The sequence below is a fragment of the Octopus bimaculoides genome, chromosome 6 (genome assembly GCF_046866305.1).
Source record: "Octopus bimaculoides isolate indiv1 chromosome 6, ASM4686630v1, whole genome shotgun sequence".
NCBI lineage: Eukaryota > Metazoa > Mollusca > Cephalopoda > Octopoda > Octopodidae > Octopus > Octopus bimaculoides.
Genome location: NC_142933.1, coordinates 116279676 through 116297728, shown reverse-complemented (window position 1 = coordinate 116297728; position 18053 = coordinate 116279676). Strand labels below are relative to the sequence as shown.

Here is an 18053-nt window from a genome sequence, read left to right as displayed (position 1 = left end):
CCACAATGCACCACTCGGTCTACGAATTGAAATCACGATCTAGCGATCGTAAGTACAATACCCTAACCGCAAAAGATTATCTTAAATGGTACGTCACACGTATGGAGAAGGACATTGTCCTGTGAATTTTCTTGTTTCCTCTTTATTTTCTGTTTACTTTTTCATTTTTTCTTTTTTCTGTCTTTCTTCCCCCTTTTTCTCTATTACATGACTTTGTAAATAAATAATCTGGTGTATTTATTCTAATGGCCTACCAATGCAAACAATGGGTTTCTCTGCTCTAGGTGTCAGGAAGAAACTCAAGAGATGGAAACAAAATTGAAAGATGATAATAATTATAATAATGATTTCAAGTTTTTGCCACAAGGGCAGCTTGGGATAGGGGATTAAGTCGATTACATCGACCCCAGTGCGTAACTAGTAAATATTTAATGGACTCCGAAAGCATGAAAGGCAAGGTCGACCTCGGAGAATTTTGAACTCAGAACGTAGCGGCATAAGAAATGCCTTTCTATTATAAGCACAAGGCCTGAAATTACATCGTATCTTATCGATCCCGAAAGTCGAGCTCGAATTTTTCCCGGCGTACTAACGATTCTGCCAGCTCGCCGCCTCGTGATGATGATGATAATAATAACAACAACAATAACTCTTACGAAAAGTTAATATCAAAAGAAGAATTTTCCAGGGGGACTCGTTGTCCTCTTTAATATTTGTCTTGTGTTTGATCCCCCTCACTATAGTATCAAGGAAGGCAGAGTATCAGTTCAGAAATAGTAAGGGGAAAATTAACCATTTGCTCTACATGGATGATCTGAAGCTTTTTGGTAAGAATGAAAAAGAGATAGATTGCTTAATACAGACTGTAAGACTCATCAGTAAAGATATAGGCATGGAATTTGGAATAGATAAGTAAGTGTGCAATATTAGTCATGAGAAGGAGACAGGTAGTCAAACAGTGAAGGCATCCAATTACCAGACATTAAAATCATTGAAGGGAGGAGCAAGTTATAATTATCTAGGAGTATTAGAATCTGACAGAGTACTAACTATAGAAATGAAAACGAAAATTGAAGAGTAGATCAGAAGGGTGAGGAAACTAATGAAGTCAAAGCTAAATGGTCCAAATCTAGTGAGGGTTATAAATACTTGGGCAGTATCATTACTTAGATAGTCAGCAGCTTTTGTAGATTGTACAAACTATGAATTAGCAAAGCTAGGTAGAAGAACTAGGAAGGAATTAAATATGAATGGAGGGCAGGAGTAGCAAGATTATACTTACATAGAAAAGAAGGCGGAAGAAGGTTACTATCAGTAGAATACTGCGTTGAGTTAGCTAGAGTAGATATCGACTCATATGTAGGTAATTGTGAAGAAAGTTTATTAAAAGCTGCTAGAGCCACAGCAAGATATAGGGAAACCAAAACAACAAACGAACTTAAAAACTAGAAAAAAGAACAGAAATTATCTGACTGGTAGATTCCCAAAGATAGTTGCAGTAAATAGTAGTAGTGAGACATGGCTATTGTTGCAAAAAGGAAAGCTGAAAAGGGAGACAGAAAGTTTGTTAGTAGCTTCACAAAATCAAACATTAAGGACTAATTGGATAAAAGCCAAGATAGACAAAAACCAAGTAGGTTCCCAATGTAGGTTATGCAAATAAAAACAGGAAAGCGTTGTTCATATAGTAAGTGAATGTAGCATGTTGGCACAGAAAGAATAAAAGAAAAGACAAGACAACCTAGGGAGAGTAATCCACTGCGAGTTATGTAGAAAGCTAGGATTTGAACATACTAATAAACGGTATGAATATGAACCGAGTAAAGTCCTAGAAAGTAAGAAATACAAGATGCTGTGGGACTTTAACATTCAGACTAACAGAATAATAGAAGCTAGAAGGCCTGATTTAGTAGTAGTAGTAGTAGTAGTAGTAGTAGTAGTAGTAGTAGTAGTAGTAGTAGTAGTAGTAGATACAGAGAATAGAAAGTCCCAGATGATGAAAAAAATCAGTATGAGAGGTATAGAAAAATAGCAAAGTACCAGGACCTAGCCACTGAATTACAGAGTTTACGGAAAGTGCGCGTAAAATGTATCCCAGTAGTTATATGTGCATTGGGAACTATCCCTAAACATCTGGACAGATTGATAGAGGAAATAAGCATAAAACTCGGTTGAGTATAGCTCCAGAAAGTGTTATTAGGGACAGCTAGGATACTTAGGAGGGTTCTTGGCATCTAAGATTACTTGGTGTAGCTCGATGTTAGGATTTGTTTTCTTTTCCAACAGTCTAATCTGTTGAGTGTATATAAAAATAATAATAATAATAAATGCCCCGATACAATACCAGGCATAGAATCTCATGGCTTTTAATTTTAACTGATTGGAAGTGTTATCATGTACATTGTTTTGTCTTGATATAAAAGATAGGCTACAGCAAATATTCTGCTCAATACCACAAATCTGCTTGTCAGTTGTTTGACTTTAACCACTTGAGCATGTCCCTTGTTGGCTGACGATATGTGTATCTCTGAACATGAGTAGAAGTAGTGGAGGAGCATCATAGCCATGTCTTGAGAAGAATTCTTTGGGGTTTGGATAATTCGTGTATGGAAACATGGATGTTTCGTTCAACATCCTTAAACAGGCCTTATTCAGGGACCATTTGAACAAGATGGGCTACTCGACCTGAAGAAAATTCTTACTGGGCCCCACCTGCAAGGTCATGCGTTGTTAATCTTGATATGAGACCACCATGTCACGCACATATGGTTGTGGTACATGTGCCGTGCCTGATGTACCCTTATCAGACGGATAGTCATGATGGGTATACTGGGTTTCGTATGTTTTATCCCAATGACACTTTGATGGCATGCACTGCTCTCACTCAATAATAATTGAAACCTATCTCATTGGAGGATAGGTCCCTTTAGCCTTGGTCGGCAACCCCTCGAGAGAAGGTGACTCAGTAATAGCACCGATGGCTGTGCCACCTCAACACTAAAGCTCTAAGGTGTGAAAATGTCAAATACAAAGATATAAAACAATGGCACTAAAAACCGTGTATACGAAGCTAAGTGTAGACTCTAGGAACCTTGACTAGCAACCCACCTAGTGATGGTGTCACGTTAAAAATACTGGTGAGTGCACAACCTTACAAATGCTACCTCTAAATGAATTACGTCAGAATTAAATAATAACCATAACTGCGCTAACAGTACTGGAACTGTTAACAGTGAAAGTGTCGTGTTCGGCAGGCAGGGAGTATCTGATCAAGCTCCGGCAAGTCGTCATCAAGCTATTGGTCAGGACCAAAATCGCAGTCAAAAGTGCAGAAGAAAAAGAATGAAATAGGGGAAAATGTAAACAAAATAGTAGTAGAATGCTGGCTAAGAGGTGAGCCAGATGAAAGAGGTTTCATAAATTAAATGAAAAGAATTTGGGATGAAAAAGGAGGTTTTGCAGCATCCACTCACGGACTGATAGTGCTAGCAAGAGCAATCCGTAGGAACGACTGAATTACGGGAGCAGAGGTTGAAGAAATTCAGAGAAACATAATAAAAAAAGGGCAGAAACAGCAGCAGCAGAAAGCGGTAATGAAGGGCTAAGAAATATGATATAGTAACTAATGAAGACGATCTAGATGGACGATTGACAGTAAGTATTGCACAAGGCTTGAATGATGAAGAGAATGAGATTTTAGAAATGTTGCAAGATGAAATGTCTGGTGGGACAATGAAGTACCACCAAATGTAAAATATATGGACAGAAAACAAGTGAGGAAAGCTACAGGCAAAGTAAACGACGTTTTAAGCTTGATTAAAACAGAAAACATCAGTGAAACAAAGTAGCTAATCATACCTGCTGTTAATGTCGTAACTAACAGGCTACGACAGAATAACTGAAGATATAAAAGCAAATGAAAAGAAAGAGCCAAACTGAAGGAAAAGGATACGAATGAAGCTAGAAAAGACACGGAACGGACTGGGGCAGCTGACTGGGATAATGAGAGGAGAGCTCAAGAATAAGGTAGTAATCAGAAAATTAAATAAACGGTACAGGTTAGAAGAAAGGGGAATACAAATAGTACATGAAAAATTGGCACAAAAGGTGACAACATTAAAGACCAAATGATATTATGCTAGATGCAAAAATTTTGAACAGAATAAACTGTTCCAATTAAATAGAAGGCGTCTGTTTGAGGAAATAGAGGAAGGCTAACACCAGGAGCTGATCCCAGATGCGGGAGAAAAAGAATTTTGGGGAAGGCTGTGGAGAAGGCTGGCGAGACATAAAGAAAGCGCGAAGTGGCTAACGAAGCTGGAAAGACAGCTTGCAACTGTACGAAGACAAAAGGACATACAGTGAGACAGAAGTTAAGAAAATAGTAAATTGGAAAGGACCAATCCGGTTGGAGTACAAGGCTATTGGCTGAAGAACTTTACACAGTTGTATGAAAGGATCGTTGCGCAACTGGATGACTGCCTGCAGCAAGGTCACACCCCTGCCTCGATGACAAGTTAACAAGCGCTGCTATGCTTCAAGGATCCCGTGAAAGAAAACTTAGCATCAAATTTTCGTCTACCACTAATGTGGAAGCATATGACCGGCGTATTGGCAAATGAGTTATACAACCATCTGGAAAGTAATAATCTACTTCCAGAAGAACAGAAAGGATGCAGGAAACAAAGTAGGTCGGCAAAAGATCACTTATTAGGTGATAAAATTATTATTATTATACATTAACAGGAATCCCCCTCATCATGACAAGCGTTATAATAAAGATTTTACAACACCTTTTTTCTTTCTTTAACAATAATATTAATATATTTAATAAGTCGACAAGCTGGCAGAATCGTTAGCGCACCGGACAAAATACTTAGCAGCATTTCGTCCATCTTCAAATTCTGAGTTGAAATTCCACCAAGGTCGACTTTGCCTTTCACAGTTTGATAAAAGAAAACCAGCTGAATGCTGTGGGCGATATAATCGACTTACACCCTTTCTCGAAATTGCTGACCTGGTTCCAAAACATGAATACATTTAATTAAGGCGGCGAGCAGGCAAAGTCGTTACTGCACCGGGCAAAATGCTTAGCGGAATTTCGTCCGTCATTGTGATCCGAGTTCAAATGCCGTCGAGGCTGACTTTACCTTTCGAGGTCGATAAAATAAGTACCAGCTGGGCACCGGAGTTAATGTAATTGATTTACCAATTCCCTCAAAGTTGTCTTGTGCCAAAATTTTAAATAACTTGATAAGGCGGTGAGCCGACACAATCATCAGCACATCAAGCAAAATACTTAGCGACATTTCATCCACTTTTAGATTCTGACTTCAAATGCCACTGAGGTCAATTTGCTTTTCAGGGTCAATTAAATAAGTACCAGTTGAACACTGAGGTCGATGTAACAGACTTACCCTCACACTAAAATTGCCGGACTTGTGCTAAAATTTAAAATCAGTATTTATATGTTTAATCGTTAGCAAAATGCTTAGCGATATTTCATCCGTCTTTACGTTCAGAGTTCAAATGCCGCCGAGGTTGACTGCCTTTCAGCATTTCCAAATCGATAGAATAAGTACCAGCTGGACATTGGGGTCGATGCAATCCACTTACCTCTTTCCGGAAATTGAAATTTTTATGAATATATTTAATGTGGTGAGCATTAATAGAACTGTGTTGAAATAAAGGCAATACTAGCTCAATGACTAATAATGTAATCGTTTATTGCTTTAACTGAATATAATCAAGACAAGAGGACTTCGGATTTTCATTAATTAAAATTTGGGTTAAGCATACAATAGGTGGCAATGACGAAAACTTCAAATAGTAATATTTTATTGATGGTTATTAATCATTTGCACTTACATTTATAAAAAGCAAAAAGTATATTTTTATTTACTGTTATAAAATCGTTAAAAATGTCAGATTAGAAATAGTTTTTTAAATAATTCGCCAATTGCAACAACACCAAAACAATCAAAGTTTTGTAACTGAATGAAACAGCTGACCCAGCGCCTGAAGGTAAAAAAGAAAAGTAACCATATTAATTTATATATACAAAATGACTTGAGGGAACAATTTTTAAAATACTTTTTTGGTTAGTTGTCATTCAAAATCTAGCGTTATGACCACAAACAAGCATCACAAAAACTTAAAATTAACTATATTTCAGAGATGAGGAATTATGTACATTATTTACATTTGAAGGATATTTGTCCTCAGTTAGTAGCCCGCGCTATTAACCACAACGCTATATGCGCGTGGGCAATTATAGAGTGAATTTTAGGACTTATAAATCTAATATTTTCCTATCCTTCCTTAATACCGGTTCCCATATACTCCTCATATCTGCACTCGGTCTGCTTAGGAGGTTGTTGTGTCCTAGGATATGTGCTGCTTCTTCTAGTTTTCGTATTTTCCAGTGGTGTTCTCTGTCTTATTTTAACTTCATCCCACAGAGGGAGGTGGTCCCCATTTTTCCATACATGATCAGTTGTACCCGATTTATCAATATCTCCTCGTGTCACAGCTTTGCGATGTTCCTCTACCCTTATTTTGAGGGGGCACCGTGTTTCGCCTTTCTATAACCTACCACAGCTGCATGGGATGAAGTATACGCAGTCTTTGGTCATATTCTTTCCTATTGGTGGTTTTATTCGAAGGAGATATTTGCAAAGAGTTATTTTACTCTTGAATACTGTCCTGATGTCATATGGGCCGCATATCTTTTGTATCTTTTCGGAGAGGCCTTTCACATAGGGTAGACAGACTGTAGACAGCTTATTGGTTTCATCCTCTCTTTTCTTCATAATTGGAGTAGATAGTATGTTCTTGGGGTAGTTGTTTCTTAATAGATTGTTACTGAGCTTGATCATTTCTTCGTGGTGGGTATCACGATCGCTACTTATATTCTTTACTCGGTGTTTTAGGCACTGAGCAATTCCTCTCTTTACACTGTATGGATGGTGGGAATTGAAGTTAAGGTATCGTCCAGTGAAGGTCGACTTGCGGTATACGGATGTCCTGAATCCATACTCGGTGCGTTTTATTAATACGTCCAAGAATGCTAGCTTTTCCATTGTGAACTGTATGGATGGCTTTATTGAGTTCACATGATCTAACAGCACTTGGACATCTTCCTGGTGGGGCCAGAGTATAAAGGTGTCATCAACATGTTGCAGCGATGGGGTTGGGTTTTGTGGTATTGATCCTAAAGCCAAATTCTCAAAGTATTCCATGTATATATTGACTATTATCGGTGATAATGGCGAACCCATTGCTAAACCCTCTTCTTGTTGATATATATATACATCAGTATCCATACTGAAGTATGGTAGTTTTTACACAGAAGGTCAACATTTCCATCAAATTTCTTATTGGTATACCAGTGCGTTCTTTTATGGACACTGATATATATATATATATATATATATATATATATATATCGACAAGAGGGTTTAGCTACGGGTTCGCCATTATCACCGATAATAGTCAATATATACATGAAATACTTTGAGAATTTGGCTTTAGGATCAACACCACAAAACCCAGCCCTATCGCTGCGAAATGTTGATGAGACCTTTATACTCTGGCCCCACCAGGAAGATGTCCAAGTGCTGTTAGATCATGTGAACTCAAAGCCATCCATACAGTTCACAATGGAAAAGCTAGCATGCCCGGATGTATTAATAAAACGCACCAAACATACTATGAACTCCAACAGTCTGTCTACCCTACGTGAAAGGGATCTACGAAAAGATACAAAAGATATGCGGCCCATATGACATCAGGGCAGTATTCAAGAGTAATATAACTCTTTGCAGATATCTCCTCCGAGTAAAACCACCAATAGAAAAGAATATGACCAAAGACTGCATATACTCCATCCCATGCCGCTGTGGTAGGTTATAGAAAAGCGAAACATGACGCCCCCTCAAAATAAGGGTAGAGAAACATCGCAAAGCATGGATGGAAAAATATTATATTTATAAGTCCTAAAATTCACTCTCTTATTGCCCACGGGCATATAGCGTTGTAAGTTAAGAGCGCGGGCTACCAACCCCAAGATTCCGAGTTCGATTCCAAGTAGTGACCTGAATAATAATAATAATAATAATAATAATAATATAGAAAATACCTCAGGAATGAGAACCCAGGTTCGAAATTTCCCCCAAGACACCTGATGAAAGCTGGAGGCTGATAGCCGAATCATTGTGTTAACAACAAAATAGATGAGGACAAATATCCGTCAAATGTAAATAATGTAATTAACTATATTTCTTCATTCACACACAGAGTCTCTCTGTCTCTTCCTTTCTCTCCCTCATTCTTTCTCGCCTAATTTTCCGTCCTAACTCTCCACATCTCTCTCTCATTGCATATATTTCCCCATTTGTCTCTCCCTACTCTCCATTGAATCCTAAGAGCAGGAAACGTTATAATTTGCAATCTTCAGCACAAATTTATTGACATTCTCCAAATTTTCCTTCGGATTAATTCTTCCTGACTCAAACCTTACTAGACTTTTGGACTTTGTACAGATTAAAAATTCCATATGTTTTACCGTCGCTATTGCACTTTTCATACTTGATCAACTTCAGAAACCGCCTAAGCCAGTTGAAAAGACAAAACGTTGAGTTTAACACGCTTCAACGCTTTGCTCAAAGGTTGCCAGCCTTGACTTCACATTTATATATTCTAGGATTTATAAAATAGGTATCAGTAATATATTATCCTTAATCCAAACATACGACTGAACAAAGCAAATTAGTGTTTTCAAGATACATCAATGTCTTTATTTTCGCATATACCGTTTCAAAAACAGAATTATTGTAGCTTTTAAATTAGTTTGGTCACGCCATTGTAGTCTTTTGACAGTCATTTAAAGATCATATGATGCATTACGAGGGAGTGCTGAAATGTTCTTGGTCTTAAGAGTATCGCGACAAACCTGTTGGAAACCCAACCTTCCGAGTTCTTTTTCAGAGCTTAGAAAGACTGAAGGGCCGCTGCAATAAGCGTGTGAATCTGGGAGAGGGAATATGTTGAATAAAATCATAACTGATCCTCCTGTATTTTCTTTGACCCAAAGCAAGGAACTTTTCAGCACCCCTCGTAGGTGTTTGCCGTGCCAGCTTGTTATACCAGTAAATTTATTTCAAGTGTCACCATACGATCTTTACAATAAGAAGAAACTTTGGATAATATAATTCTCGATAGATAATGCCCCCAAAAGATGAGACAGCTACAACTGGAATGTATTTTGCTTATCGGTATACTGGACCAGAAGTGACCTAGATCAAAACAACATCAACAACAAAAACAACATCAACACACACTATTCTTCTGATACAGTAAATTTATGAATTGCATTTTCAAAGCTAGATTCTTGTCCAAGAAAAGTTTTTTGAATGTCTTTCTACGCTATGCTAGAAAGAGCTACATTTTTCAACTTCTGAATCGTAAAATTAAAGATGATTATAAAATAACTGTACATACTGCATTTGGATGTAAATGTTTTCAACATATCCGGTATTGGACAACTGCTTTCAAGCAAACATTTGATCTGCCTGAAAAGAAAATATACAAAATAAACAGTATAAATACTATATGTCGTTGTAAAAAAAACCTACTTAATTTGCAAATATGAGGTGGGGCTGAATAGTTTATAGGCTGACTATGAAGAAGTGATGCTAGAGGTATGAAATCTTGCAAGCATTAATTTCAACTCCGCTTATTATTTAACTGCTTTGTTTCTCTCCAGGTAAACTCACATCTGACTGTTCGAAGATATCCCGAAAGGATAAAAGGCAAAGTAACTAGTAGTGACTTCTCTTGAAAATGGATAAAATTTGGCATCATGGTGTTATGTACCTGCAGAGAAACGGTTTAGCCCACAAGGACATTCATGCTAATATGGTTGCAACATTAAGGGGTGACGCTTCAGCTTTATCGACAGTGCAAAAGTGGGCAGCTGAATTTAGGAGGGAAAGGGAGAGTCTAGAAGATGACCGAAGGCCTGGGTATCCTGAAACTGCCACCACCGAGGAAGACTTTGATCGTGTTCATCACATGGTGATGGATGACAGGCAGTTGACTATAAATCAAATAGCCAATGTTATCAGCATATCCTGTCAGAAAGTTGAGAATATTCTGCATGACGAAGGTTTCTGCGTGGTGGGTTCCACGTCTTCTGACACCTGATAAAAAGCGTACAAGATTGATCACATCACGGGGAAAATTTGAAGCAGATCCAGCTCCTTCAATGTCCCTTTAACCCAAGGTAAATGTTGGTTTCGTCACTCTCAACCAAAGACAAAAAGATAATTCAAGCAATAGAAACACTCCTCCCCGCCTGCTTCAAAGAAGGCTATGGTCATTTCCTTTGCAAGGAAGCTGATGGCTTCGGTTTTTAGGGATGCAAAAAACATTGTGTTCATTGACTATCTTTAAAAGGGCCACGCTATCAATAGAGATAAATCGAGATCAAACACCCAATTAAACTGACGAAAGGGCTCTTGTTTCATCAGGCAATGCTCTAACACACAAGTTCTTAGTTTCAATGACTGCAGTGCGTAACTATGGCTTTCAACTGGTTGATCAACCTCATCTAACTACCATATGTTCCCCAACATGAAAAAGTACATGCTGGGAACCAGTATCGCAGTGGTGACATCATATCTGTTGTTGATGACTTTTTTTACCAACAGGATGAAAACTTCTTTGCCAATAGGATCGAAGCACTACAACACCGATGGAAGAAGTATGCCGACAGTGAAGGGAAGTATATTGAAAAATAATCCTCATTTGGTCACACATTCCAGCCTATGAACTTTTAAGCCAACACTCGTATATACAAACACGCTAAGAGATTTAATTTGCTCATAGAAACACTTACCTACAGACGGTTGCTTTATTTATGCAATTGTCTTTTATAGTGCCCAGGCAATTAGAGTAAACAACGGTTGCAGCTACAAATGAAAAGAAAAACAAATTAGAGAACAGAATATATATTTGTTTTAAATATATAATTTGGGGTTTATTAGAAGATATGCTAAAATCAAATTAACATAGTGTTTGTAGAAATAAAAGCAACAACAAATTTGACAATGATTACGATAAAAGAGTACAGCTAACCGTCTCTCGCAAGCGAGTGTGGTTTAGTAACACGTATACGCTTTTACATATTGTTTTAGGTGCTTATGTTGTAGCGGGCCAACACCCTCTCGATCGCATAGATCTTGACCCAACTGCACATCAAGCATGTGACTACTAGTCGGAGGGAGGGCTACTCTAGTACATGGCAGGTGGAGCGGCATGAAATAATGCACTTCACTCAAAAATATGTCCAGGATCTGAGCCCACAAGATTATGGTCATGAACAGAACACCTTAACCAGTTGAGCACGAACCATCATATCGGAGTATAAAGCGAAATTGCCCATAGATACAACACTTCAGGAAAAGCTATAAGCGTAGATTTTTACCTTAACTACTTGTGCACACTTTGACTCACAGTAACACTATCCTTTGTTGAACAAAATAATTTGAGCAAACATTATAGTCAAGCAAGGTTTTATTATTTTTCATTGTATATAAATTTCTAAGCATACTTTTTAAAAAGCACAAATTTGTTAGCTGCGATATTTTTATCGGTTTTGAGTCAAAGCGAGGCTATGCTGTCGCTCAAAACATTGATGTGATGCAGAAAAAGTTTGGCGAAAAGTTCGTCAAAAACACGTGTCAGATCTAACTCAACGAAAATTGTGTTCTCCGGCGTAATGGTTTAAAATTTTGGCTCAAGGTCAGCAATTTTAGAGGAAGGGTAAGTCGATTTCATCAACTCCAGTGCTCAACCGGTACTTCATTTCATTGATCCAAAAGGATGGAAGGCAAAATTGACCTCGGCGGAATTTCAATTCAAAACACAATGATCCCGAAGAAATGCCGCTAAGTTTGTTTTTGTTCTGTGCGTAACGATTCTATAAGCTGAGCACCTCGATGATGATCCGTTCTACTATAGGTACAAGGCCTGAAATTTCAGAGAATGGGGCTAGTCGATAACATTGACCCAAGTGTTTAAATGGTGCTTATTTTATCAACCCCGAAAGGATAAAAGGCAAAGTCAAACTCGGCGGAATTTGAACTGAAAAAATAAAGACGGACAAAATGCCGTTAAGCATTTTGTCCGGCGTGCTGACGATACTACTAACTCGCCACCTTGATGAGAAAAAAGAAAAGGAAGAAGGAGAAAAAGGAAGGAGAAAAGGAAGGGGAAAAGAAAGAAGAAAAGGAAGGAGAAAAAGGAGAAAATGAAAAGAAAAAAGAAAACAGAAAGAGAAAAGAGAAACGAAAGAGAAAAGAAAAAGAAAAGCAAAGAAGAGAAAGAGAAAAAAGAGAAAAAGAAGAGAAAGAGAAAAAGAGAAAGAGAAAAAGAAAAGAGAAAAAGAAAGAGAAAGAGAAAGAGAAAAGAAAGAGAAAAAGAAAGAGAAAAAAAGAAAGAAGAAAAATAAAAATAAAAATAAAAAGAAAAATAAAAAGAAAAAGAAAAAGAAGAAAAATAAAAAGAAGAAAAAGAAAAAGAAAAAGAAAAAGAAGAAAAATAAAAAGAAGAAAAGAAAGAAGAGAAAGAAGAAGAAAAAGAAGAAGGTTATTTGTTTTAGCTTTGATCTAACTTTCTGTAGTCCTACGGAAAGTCAAACGTGCACTATGAGCTGAGAAAGAATGGACCTCGCACTATTCGCTATAACAGAGCCTGAAATAGAGAGAGTGTTTGAGACTGTGGAGCAAGGATATAGATATGGAATTCGGTATCTCGAAGTGTGAGGTGCTCAAATTGAAACGGGGGAAAAGAGCAAATTGTAAGGACATAGGATTGCCAAAAGGAGAGCGAATAGAAGACCCGGATGTGATGGGTACAAGTACTCGGGATCCTAGAGCTGGACAATATCTTGCACGGAGAAATGAAAGACAAGGTCATCACTGCATATTTGAAGCGCCTCAAACTTCTCATGAAGTCGAAACTCAAATCAAGAAACCTTGTGACTGCAACGACCATATGGTTGTTGCTGTAGTCCGCTATAGTGCACCTATCCTGAAATGGACACGTGCGGAGATTAACCAGCTCCATCGCACTACCCGAGACCTTCACTGGCTACTATGCCGGAAGTGTGGATACGAATTAACGGGTGCTTAGTGCCAACATACACCGGAAAAAAACATCTGGAAACTTTAGAAATATGAGATAATTGCAGAAATCGGCATTATCTGGAATTTCACGCATATTGCGTAAAGTACTGTGTCTGAGGTCCTTGTTGTGACTTCACAGACAATACAACCCTCCACCCTTGGTGCACACAATATCTTCAACCAACAACATCACAGTATTGGATATTGTGCGACATCTTAAATGACAATTCTTTCTACTAAAGGCACCAAGCCCGAGAAAAGAGGGAGGGGACTAGTCGATTACATCGAACCTAGTACGCAATTGGTACCTAATTTACCAACCCCAAAAGATAAAGGCAAAGTCGACCTCGGCGTAATTTGAAGTGGGGATGTTAAGACGGATGAAATGCCGTTAAGTATTTTTCCCGGTGTGCTAACGGTTCTGCCAGCACGCTGCCTAATAATAATAATAATAATAATAATAATAATAATAATAAAGATGGGCTACGGCAAATATTCTGTTGCGTAACACACATTTGCTTGTCAGTTGCTTGACCTTAACCAGTTGAGCATGTCTCAGTGGCTGACGATATGTGCATCTCTGATCATGAGCAGGCGTAGTGGAAGTGCATTATAGCCATGTGCTGAGAGGGATTCTTTGGGATTTGAATTATTCACCTCTGGAAACATGGACGTTTTGTTCATCATCCTTAAAAAAAACTCATTCAGCAACTTTTTGAGCGGGTTGGGCTACTCAACCTGAAGAAAATTCTAACTGGGCCCTACCTCCAAGGTCTATCATATATCGCACACATATGGTTGTCATGCATCTACCTGGTGTACCCTTATCAGACTAGTAGTCATGAGGAAAATATTGGACTTCACATATTTGGACCCCAGTGTCACTTTGATAAAACGCATTGATCTCTCACTCAATAATAAAAATAAAAATAATAACAATCCTTTCTATTATAGGCACAAGTAATTTTGTGGGAAGGGGACTAGTCGATTACATCGGCCCCAGTGTTTCACTGGTATTGATTTTATCGACCCCGAAAAGATGTAAAACAAAGTCGATCTCGGTGATATTTGAAATCAGAACTTAAAGACGAACCAAATGCCGTTAAGCATTTCGTCCGGCATGCAAACGTTTCTGCCAGCTCACTGCGTTAGCAACAACAACAATAATAATATTAATAATCTTTTCAATATAATCTTTTACATTGAAAGATCATATTTACCTTGAAAATAGAGTGATTGGGGAAATTATGCAATTGGAAAAACTAATCCCCGCCATTGATGATAATAACTGTCTTGAACATGGGTACAAAGTTTGAAATTAAATTTGGTGGGAAAGGGTTAGTCAATCAAATCAACTCCAGTATTTGTTTTGTACTTCATCTTATAGGTCTTGGAATAATGAAAGATACAGCTGACCACAACTGGATTTCAACTCAAAACTTAGAGAGCCTTGCCATTATCGATTGATGTTGATGATATATAGCACCATTCGACCGTTTGTTCTTCATAATGATGTTTTTAGGTTACTCAGAAATCAAGCTAAAAATATATAACTAGCGTATAAATAAGAAAAGAAAACAAATCGACTCACTTAACTTGAAACGAATAAAACTGTAAGATTAAATAAACTTTGACCGTTGTCTGGAATTAACTAGAAGGATTCTCAGTTAGGAAGTTTTAGTATAGCATTTCTAAATGAAACAGCAAAATTCAGAAAAATAGTGTTTCTGAGAGAAAAGAAAATGGTGACAATGAAATTGATTTTAAAGTAGATGCTTACATTTGTAAGCTGTTAGCTTCAGACCTTTTAAACGCATAAAGAACATTTCCATAATGGCACAAGAACATGCAGGAGTGATGATATGAAATCCCACCACCTTGAAGAAATCGACCAAATAAGAATACTGTGGAAAAGGTACAAAATCACGCTGATGCTCCAGCATGACCGAAGCTAGAAGGCTGAAACAAAAGAGATGCATGCTTAAAAATTATCTTCAATGCAAGCGACTCGAAATCTGCTTCCTAAGACTTCGACAATGATTCTCAAAAAATTTTAAAAGTGACAAAATTGCTCAGTTATAAAAGAAAGGCTGCAAGTAGCAACGAAAGAGCTTTACCAAACAAAAGCAAAACAAATGGTCTTCTGTTTAACCAAATCAAACAAACAATCGATTAGTTAGTAGGATATTTAGCCAACTGACTAATAATAAAGGAGTGGATTTGAACCAGTGCGTGTGTTAATAATATTTGCATAATGACTCTCCCTCGCCACAACAAAATTCATTCCTTTTTTTTTTTTTTCTGAAAAACAAATCAATTCAGTTTAAGAGACTTACTAGCAAGCAAAACCACAGCAATAACAATGAGCGACTTCATTTTGGATTTTCGTTCGAAGTATTTAGAACAAAGTTAATAAACTGTAACACTTCGTGTAGGCCTGGCCTCAAAACTTGGGTCTGCGAGATTGTTGGCAACACTATGTAGACGCTCACAAAGTTTTCCTGAGTTATAATGACAGGTTTTATATTGGGAGGTGTCGCAAGAGAACAAAAGGACAGAGAAAGCGAGAGAGAAAGAGAGACAGATAGACAAAGAAAGAAAGAGAAAAAGAAAGAAAGAAAGAAAGAAAGAGGGTGGATAGAAAGGTGGAGAGAGAGGGAGAAAGGGGAGGAAGAGGTGGAGAAAAAGAGAGAGTGAGTGAGGGAGGGAGGGAGGGAGGGACAGACGGACGGATGGATCGAGAGAGAGAGAGGAAAGTGGAGATAAAGAAGGAGGGGGAGATGGAAGAAAGGAAAAGAGAGCCAGAAAGGGAAGGAGAGAGAGGAATACAGTGGGTACGGAGGAACAAGATTAATTGTCCCTAGTTCAATATTCTAAATGCATTCATGTTCCATTTCGTTGAACCAAAACAAATAATACGTATTAACTAAACACTATTCTTTCTTGCTAATGCAATACTTTGTTTACAAGACTTAAGTAATATGTATGTATGTGTGTGTGTTTGTATAGTATATGTTGCATATATGTATTCATACGTACATATACACATGTAAACACACACAAATATATGTGTGCATATAATATTATTTGTTTTTGTTGGCACTCAGTCGCTTACGACGACGAGTGTTCCAGTTGATCCGATCAACGGAACAGCCTGCTCGTGAAATTAACGTGCAAGTGGCTGAGCACATCACAGACACGTGTACCCTTAACATAGTTCTCGGGGATATTCAGCGTGACACAGTGGGACAAGGCTGACCCTTTGAATTACAGGCATAACAGAAGCAAGAAGTAAGAGTGAGAGAAAGTTGTGGTGAAAGAGTACAGGAATATTCTATACCAGAACACTTCTTCAAAAATCAAAAACTTTATGAATTGTATTCAACAATTTCATGTCTCTGTTCTACTAACTTTTATCTGTATATTTGAATCATATTGCTATTAAATGCAATTGCATTCACTAAAAGCATCAGCATACACATGCTCAGTTTTTCTTATTTCGTTCGTTGGTCTTACAACAAATGTAGATTTTGTTGTAAGGATTCCTGAAGCAGATAACCTTCCTCGACTTTGACCCTCGAATGTTTAAATTATATGCATAGTAATATTGATCTTAAATTTTGGCACAAAGCCAACAGTTACGGGGGAGGGGTCAGTTGATTACATCTACCTCATTATTCAACTGGTACTTATTTTGGTGGACATTGGGAAAATGGCTGTAACTTTTTTATTTTTTTTCGATAATGTGTTCTATATGTCACGGTCATGCGATTCCCCCTAAAAAAAATTTTGGACCACCCCCTCCCCTTCCCCACACACGGGGGAGGGGGGCGATTTTCATTTTTGACATTGAGTTCTACATGTTCAGGTCGTACGAATAGCCTTCTCGCAACTTATATGTGAAAATGAACGGCTTACATTTATATACATACATAAAGATATATACATATATTTATATACACACACACATATATATATATATACATATTTATACACATATATACATACATATAAAGATATAAATATATACATATATACCCACTCATATATACATACATACATACGTACACACATTTTAGCTCCGCAGAATTGGCAGATTGTTGACATGCAGCCTGTTTGAACGTCGGGGTGATTACTGTAGAGACAACCAAAAATGACTATATTCCTGCCCCAATAAATTTAGATGCATATATCTGAAGCATATAACACATTAATGAACTAGCCTGATTAAATGATTAATTAAAAAAAGGAAAGCAACTAAAAAGGAAAAGCAGAAAGCAAGTTAATTAAAGCTGAAAGAGAAAATTAATGATAAAAGTTAAACTTACCCTAATTCGACAGCTTATTGAAAATAACTTTATTAAATATTTAATTAGTTGAAAGAATCGACCCCTGGACTAATTCTTTATACACCTGGCGCTTATTCTATCGATAACTTCAGCCGAACCACTAAATTACAGGAACATAAACGCACCAATATCGGTTCCTACGCAACGGTGTTGGGGAACAGACACAGACACACTGATATATGTATGGGATTACTGTGTACAACTCTACATCTCAGAGTGTGCTTCTTCTTTCGGATTTATGTTTTTTTTAATAACTGCCAAAAGAATACAAATCTAGATGTTCAGATAAGAAATCTTGTTTCTTTTTTCAACTTCGTACATCTAACACTTCTCTGCACAGACCATAATCCCCTTATTAGTTCTTTGCATTATTCTATCTATTTCATTACCTATGTAAACATAGCTAAAACATAATTTCGTCTTCCACGCTGTTATGTTTTAAAAACAAACTGAAGTTCCTTTTGTTATATGGACTGTTGGATATGTTATTCGCCTGACGTTCCGTGTGTCACTG

At 37.5% G+C, this 18053-nt stretch overlaps 1 long non-coding RNA gene across 1 annotated transcript; it reads right to left on the bottom strand.

The window, feature by feature from the left end:
* Positions 1-5705: 5705 nt before the first annotated feature.
* LOC149135386 (uncharacterized) lies at positions 5706-15738 on the bottom strand. Its single transcript, XR_016242410.1, has 4 exons — positions 15527-15738; positions 10901-10973; positions 9502-9572; positions 5706-6018 (listed from the first exon to the last, which is right to left on the bottom strand). It is a non-coding gene; the product is annotated as an uncharacterized LOC149135386 (long non-coding RNA).
* Between the last annotated feature and the right edge of the window lie 2315 nt (positions 15739-18053).